The sequence below is a fragment of the Diachasma alloeum genome, unplaced genomic scaffold, assembly GCF_001412515.2.
Source record: "Diachasma alloeum isolate Michigan unplaced genomic scaffold, Dall2.0 Dall_scaffold_00368, whole genome shotgun sequence".
NCBI lineage: Eukaryota > Metazoa > Arthropoda > Insecta > Hymenoptera > Braconidae > Diachasma > Diachasma alloeum.
In genome coordinates, this window is record NW_021680507.1 from 1,026,903 (window position 1) to 1,034,057 (window position 7,155).

Here is a 7,155-nt window from a genome sequence, read left to right on the forward strand (position 1 = left end):
ACGTATTTAGTCATGAGAATAATTTTGATTTTTGAGTAAACCAACGAATTTCTGGAGTTGGCAAACTTTTGGCTAGATAGAAATCGAATACTCTCATTATTGCGACAAATAAAAGGAACTTCAATTCCAGAGAAGTTCGATTTCTCACAATCAAATGTATCTCAAGAAGAGATAACTGGTATTCACTGTGAAATCATATTTATTTGAAAATTAACAACTAAATGATAGTCCGTTCAAATGGAATTCTCTTGATAGAACTAATTTTTTCTGTTAATGTAGTGCTGCTCTAGAATTTTAAAAATGCTGAATTGTATTTCCAGATTCAACAAGCGCTCACCAACCTTTTCTTCTTTAAATTCTGTTTAAAACCAAAGAAATTCCTTTCCTCCCGGGATTCTCTGGATCATTTGAATGACGATAATAGCCATTCGACACGGAAAGAATACAATACATAATGAGAAGTGATAAACAGTCATAGATTTGCATGAAGCAAACAACTCCCCGAGTCCATCTACTTTGAATCCCTAATAAAACCTCTAGTTTTCCGGATTCCATAAATCCGAACACGCTACGATGTCATGAATCAATCGTTTATAACTCAGAAGTGAGCGGAAGTGACATCAGTTGTTTGTCAGGTTTCTTGAGCAGAAGTTCTCCGAGAGTCTTTACCGTGATGATCCCTGCGCCGAGAGTGCTACTGATGTTGGCGGTCTGTCTGGCCATGGCCAATGCTCTGAGTGCGTGTTGACCATTAATATTAGATCACCCAAACCTCAAAAGTGCCAACAGGACAAATAATTCCCAGACAGGCAATAATATTAATACTTAATTCGTTCTCAATGAATTATGAATTGCCTCAATAAATCTATGAGTTACGAGGAACTTATATATATAATTTTTTTATATACCTGTTTTTTTAATACAAATAACTATGAATAATTATGCGATGATGAATAAAAACATGGTTAAACAAAAAAAAGTACGTGTTGACCATGAAACAAAAATCGCACAGTTGAGACTCAGTTTTGAATGAATAAATAATGAATACTCGAGCGGGAATTGCAGAGAAATATACTTTTATTTTATAGGTTTTTGTATATATCATGCCGATTGTGAGCAAGAGTGTCAAGGGCAGTATGCACCTGTCTGCTCGTTCTTCATCTGCTCATGTTCACCTCTGACCAATCTTGGGGAACCTCAGGTACTTTGGAAATTATTTTCGCCGAGTTTTCGTTCTTCAGGTTTTGATTTTGATTTTTCAGAATCTTACGATTGTTTAAGACGGCTGGTTAGGAGCTACTTCAACACTGAACATTTACAAAAATTTTTACAGGTGGTAATTGTAATTGTTTCTGACATTTTAATGAAGAGAGTAATTGCACTTATTTGAAATAAAATTCTGAATCATCGACATTTGACGATTTGAGTTGGTTCAAATTATTTTCCTGAATTTTTATACTTGTTAATTGACCATTTTGTATTTTATTGGGGTATTTCAACACTTTTGTGACCGAAGAACGTAACGTGTAGGGAAACATTTCATCGGAAAACCTAGGAAATTCGATTTTTTTATTAAAATTTTTCGAAGTATTCTAAGAAATTTCTCCAGTTTTTTAAAATTTTTTCGTAAATAAAAAGAGAAGAAAAATACAGTGGAAAAAAAAGCAAAATTCATGTTGAAAGATGAAATTCTACTGATTTTTTTAATGAACTATTTTCTATTGAAAATTTTCTATGAAAAAAACGCACAGTAAAGCAGCGAAATTCTTCAATAGATTACATAATATACATATTATATAATTTATTAGATTCAATAGATTAGGCCAAAGCCTAATAGAATTTTCAATCGAAGTGCTATAGAACTAGAACCAATTCGGTTCTATCGAATCCGCTGGATTTTTGCATCAACTGAAGAGAGAAATTCTAACGAAATGGTTTCCTAGAAAGAATTAAATACTCTATTCCTAACTCAAAAAATTTCAATGTAGCAGATTCGAACAAATTGCCCATAAAGTTGGAAACAGTACAATAGAATAATAAACGAGCAGATATAATCACCCATAGACTTGCATGAAGCGTGAAAATTCATGCCCCAGCTATTTTCAATTTCTAATAAATACAAACCCCAGTTTTCCCGAGTACATGAAGATAAGCATTCAAAGATTCCCGTTTAAAACCGCTGAAGAATGGGGCAAATTGTCAGTGCTCCGTCAGATTCAAACCTGATAAGTTTGTTGAGAGAATCTTCATCATGTTTGCCGTGCAGAAGGTGCTTCTGTTGTTGACGCTTTGTGTTGCTGTGGCCACTTCTTTCAGTACGTATTCATATATTATTGATTTAGAGAACACCACGTGCACATAACTAACACAAAATGTATTTTACAATTTTTTTCATGAATAATGATGAGTGAAACTTTAACCCGTTGCTTCGCGTACGTGGCAGATCGCCTCGGCGTGGGTCGAGTGGGGGTAACGGCGGGGGATTCACCCGCTAGAGAGTGGGGACGCGCTACGCGAAGCAATGGGTTGATTCCTGCAGTGTTAGAAATTTTTTAAAATTTCATGGAAGATATTATAGTAAATCTCATGAGAGTGACATTGAATCGGATTTAGGGAGAAAATGGTTATGAAATTTCAAGTTTTAAGTAGAATTCACGGAATTTCATGAATTTTCAGTGCAGTATGAATATTCAGAAACAAAATGACACGAATTTTCAAATTTTCCCTGCATTTTCATGATTTTCCTGAATTTACACAGAATAATTGACACGAAAAATCAAGTATTTTATTCATTTCCACTTCTTTTAGTACGTATTTATGGATTATTGATTTAGAGAACAACATGTGCATATAACTAACACAAAACGTATTTTACAATTTTTTTCATAAATAATGCCGAGTGAAACTTTAACCCGTTGCTTCGCGTACGTGGCAGATCGCCTCGGCGTGGGTCGAGTGGGGGTAACGGCGGGGGATTCGTCCGCTAGAGAGTGGGGACGCGCTACGCGAAGCAATGGGTTGATTCCTGCACTGTTAGAAATTTTTTTAAATTTCATGGAAGATATTATAGTAAATCTCATGAGAGTGACATTGAATCGAATTTAGGGAGCAAATGGGTATGAAATTTCAAGTTTTAAGTAGAATTCACGGAATTTCATGAGATTTCGGTGGCAGTGAGATGGAAATTTCACAACATGGTTGAATTTTCAGTGGAACATGAATATCCAGAAACAAAATGACACGAATTTTCATTTTTTCCCTGAATTTTCCTGATTTTTCTGAATTTACACAGAATAATTGAACTGAAAAATCAAACATGAACTTGAACACGATAAAAATTTCCGGAATTTCGTGCGGAAAATTCAGACAAAAAATTTTAACAGAGTGCACATTCAATGCGGGTGAATAAATATTCTGGCGTTAAATTGCTCTAGGTCTCTGTTGGATGAGTGAAAACTGTTCTAACGAGTGTCAAGCGTCATCTACCCCTGTGTGTGATTTCTTCATCTGTAGATGCAAATCTGCCACCAATCCCGACGATTCCCCGGTACCAGCTTTGTTGAAACTATCGTTCTCCCAACAATTTTTCATGTACTGACGCAAAGCTATAAATTTTTTTTCAGAATACTACTGACGCGTGACGTGCAGACGGCGGAGTTATGACGAGGTGCATCGATCCTGGACGCATAATTATATTGTAAAAATTGAATAAATATAGAGGTTCAAAAAATTTGGAATTCATCAAATTTCCTTATGTAAAAAAGGCATCTTAACGAAAATTGTGTATTTAAGAAAAAACTTTACGTCCACACTGATAGAACGGATTAGTTATTGTTGACGAATGGATTTTGGTTGGAGGTTAGGGTCTATTCGGTCCCACCAAATGTTCATTTGTTAATAGTTAACGAATGTATATTTGAGGAGCCTTGTTTGACTTGACTTTCGCCATTCAAGTGAACCATTCGTTAACTATTAACGAATATTCATTTGGTCATATTCAACTCTACCATTCGTTAATAGTTAACGAATCTCGTTTGGAATAAATGAATCATTCTATCAGTGCACTATTAGAAACCAAAACAAGACTAAGTATCACCTTGTTAGACTTGCAAAGGACTTCATAATGTCTAATGCGTTACAAGTCGCAGTAAAGCACATCATTTGCGACATAAGAACGCTCATTCTGGCATGTTTATCAACCGAGGAAAACCATTTCCCCGTCACTAAAGATAAACATTCTAAAATGTAATAAAATCACCGGTTATCGTCGCCGAAGGAAAGATAGACTCAGTCGTCTGACAGATTTGGTTACGAAGCGTTCTTCAAGAATTTTGTCATGATCGGTTTACAAAAGCTGCTTTTGATATTGGTGGGGTCCGTGGCGATGGCAAATGCGATAAGTGCGTGCTTTTACACATTATTAATCAGGGTTTACGCATAAAATTAATAGAGATACGTCAATTTGAACAGCTTTCTGCATCGCCCCTACCGATTGCATAGTGAATTGTCCAGGACGTTTTGTACCAATCTGCATGCTTGGACTCTGCACATGCGCGCCCTTACCTGATCTGCCTTCGTCAACGTGTGAGGTGACTTTTATGGACAAATTTTTGTACTCATCATCAATCATTATTAATTATAAATTCTCAAAATTGTCATCATGATTTTTTTTCTGTAGAATACCACCAGTGCTCAGTAGTCATCAGCATTAAACACTGGATTATTTTGTAAAATTGTAAGGGATTTAAATAAAATTCTGAATCACGTGAACCTATTAGGTGTACAAATAAATTTTAGGACACTTTGCAAAAAATTTAAAATTCATTTTCGAAAAAAAGTAAACTACATTTATTCATCAAAATAATCTCCATCATTTTGAATGACCTTCAGCCATCTGTTAGGTAATTCACGGATGCCTTCCGCAAAGAAAGTTTCATCTTGCGAGGCGAGGAAATTATCGACCTATTTTTGCACTTCAAATGTTTTGAATCGCATATCAGTCAATTCGTTTTGCATCTTCCGAAACAAGTGAAAATCAGTTGGAGCTAATTCTGGTGAATACGCCGGGTGTGGCACAACTTCCCATCCAAGAGCCATTAACGTATCTTTGACCGGTTTACCCACATGAGGCCTGGCGTTGTCATGGAGCAATTTTACTGGACGTTTTCCTTTGTCAGTAAATGGACGTTTTTGTTCAATTTCTTGGTTCAATCTTATTAATTGTTGACGATAGCGATCGGCAGTAACTGTCTCGCCAAGTAAAATTATTTGAAGAGAACCATTTTCCTTGAATACTTCCCAACTTGATTAAATCTCAATTATTCTAATAATTCAAGTCAATTCATGTCAAGAAATGAAAATCTTCGTCAACGTGTGAGGTGATATTTAAGGACAATTTTTTGTACTCATCATTGGTCATCATTAATTATAAATTCTCAAAATTGTCATCATGATTTTTTCTCTGTAGAATCCCACCAGTGCTCAGTAGCCACCACAATCAGCGTTCAACACTGCATTATTTTTAAAAATTGTAATGAATTGAAATAAGATTCTGAATCACGTAGACCTAGGAGAATTAGTTGATAAGAATCAGTCCCCTTAAACAGTTCGAGACTTCATCACTTCCTCACTGTTTTCATAATTTCTGGCGAATTGTTGCAGTAAAAAATGACATTCTAAAATTTGTCAAGAAATAACAGGGGTCTTGTTACCTTGTTTTCCATTGAAACCTTCCCTATCTCTCTGATAACGATATCCCACGTTTTCAACAACAATTTTCCCTCGCGAGGTCAGCGGTAATTGCAGACGTGTGACAGCGCTCATCGATAGACTCCAAGAAAATGAACTTAGTAAGTTGCCAACAGTCCAAGTAGAACACTTAGTTCGTCGTCATGATTGCGCAGAAGCTGTTTTTCCTGCTCCTCATTGTCGTCATGTGGGTTTCGGCAAACGGTACGTTCATTTATCAATTTCATTCCCAAAAATAGAGATGTTTAAGGGAGATATTTCTCGTAAATGTCCCTCTAATTTTACTAATACTTAATACTAACTGGTAGTGGATTGCATAATGATTTGTATTTTTTTTTGAACAGCCACATGCAGTGAGGATGCTGAATGTGATAAATACTGTCCGATAAAAGATACTGTCGGTTCCTGCCAAGAGTCCCAATGTCACTGTGAGCCAGGCCAAGAGCAGCAAGAATAACGCCTCCGATTTGTCCTGTTATCCAATTTTTCTGCTACCGATTGTCGGACTTCGTACAAAAATCAACTACTTTCTTCGCAAGATGCTGCTCGATTGGCGTTTGATGTAATCAAAAACCCCGAACTCCTTTAATAATTCTTCTACTAGACGATTGACATGACTTCATCGGTTATTGTTATAAATTATTAGAGGATGAATTAAAAAATTATGAAATACACAATGGTCTGAACCACTTTATTGAATGAACATCGCTTCCTCCAATTTTAGAAATGAAGTATTTGTGATGAGTGAAATGATTTCGGTCATGAGACCGACGAAAATGTGACGATCTCTTGGCACACGACAAAATTGTGATCAATTCATCATCTGGCCGTCGTATTACATCAAACAAGTGGCATCACAAGTGGAAATTCGGAGATGACCTCGTGGTTTCGACATTCTACCGACCCTTGGCCAACATTGGCCCGCCCCTTGGCGGACATTGACCCGACCTTTGTCCGACATTGGCCCGACCCTAGGCCGATATTGACCCGACCCTTGTCCGACATTGACCCAACCCTTGTCCGACACTGGCCCGGCCCTAGGCCGACATTGATCCGACCCTTGTCCGACCCTGGCTGAGCGTCGCCTGAATTTTCAGCGACTCCTGAATCTCAACCATCGCCTGAATATTTTGGCCTTATTTTTTTTATTATATAGAAAGACTCAATTGAGATATATTTTTTTTCGTGATAAACATATGACAAAATTGTGTGACAAACAATTTATGACTGCCATTTTACATCTAGCTAGTTGGATTCCAAGACAGAACGTACGACCAAAATTCTGACATGAGATTTCTTGAAGCCATCATCATCACAAATGCTCTCTATATTCTTTCGGGAGCGTCTCCTCAAACTTGACAGAATATTCATACAGCGCAATCCATCACGCAGTCAACTACTCTGAAT

At 36.7% G+C, this 7,155-nt stretch overlaps 4 long non-coding RNA genes across 4 annotated transcripts; all 4 read left to right on the forward strand.

The window, feature by feature from the left end:
* The first annotated feature begins 616 nt into the window (after window positions 1-616).
* On the forward strand, window positions 617-1,418 carry LOC107041568. The gene is made up of 3 exons (XR_001461081.2): window positions 617-737; window positions 1,089-1,201; window positions 1,263-1,418. It is a non-coding gene; the product is annotated as an uncharacterized LOC107041568 (long non-coding RNA).
* A 751-nt stretch (window positions 1,419-2,169) lies between these two features.
* LOC107041563 lies at window positions 2,170-3,737 on the forward strand. Its single transcript, XR_001461077.2, has 3 exons — window positions 2,170-2,315; window positions 3,435-3,547; window positions 3,624-3,737. It is a non-coding gene; the product is annotated as an uncharacterized LOC107041563 (long non-coding RNA).
* Window positions 3,738-4,094: 357 nt separating this feature from the next.
* Window positions 4,095-4,770, forward strand: LOC107041567. Its single transcript, XR_001461080.2, has 3 exons — window positions 4,095-4,400; window positions 4,471-4,589; window positions 4,679-4,770. It is a non-coding gene; the product is annotated as an uncharacterized LOC107041567 (long non-coding RNA).
* A 1,042-nt stretch (window positions 4,771-5,812) lies between these two features.
* LOC107041562 lies at window positions 5,813-6,425 on the forward strand. The gene is made up of 2 exons (XR_001461076.1): window positions 5,813-5,952; window positions 6,093-6,425. It is a non-coding gene; the product is annotated as an uncharacterized LOC107041562 (long non-coding RNA).
* Window positions 6,426-7,155: the final 730 nt, after the last annotated feature.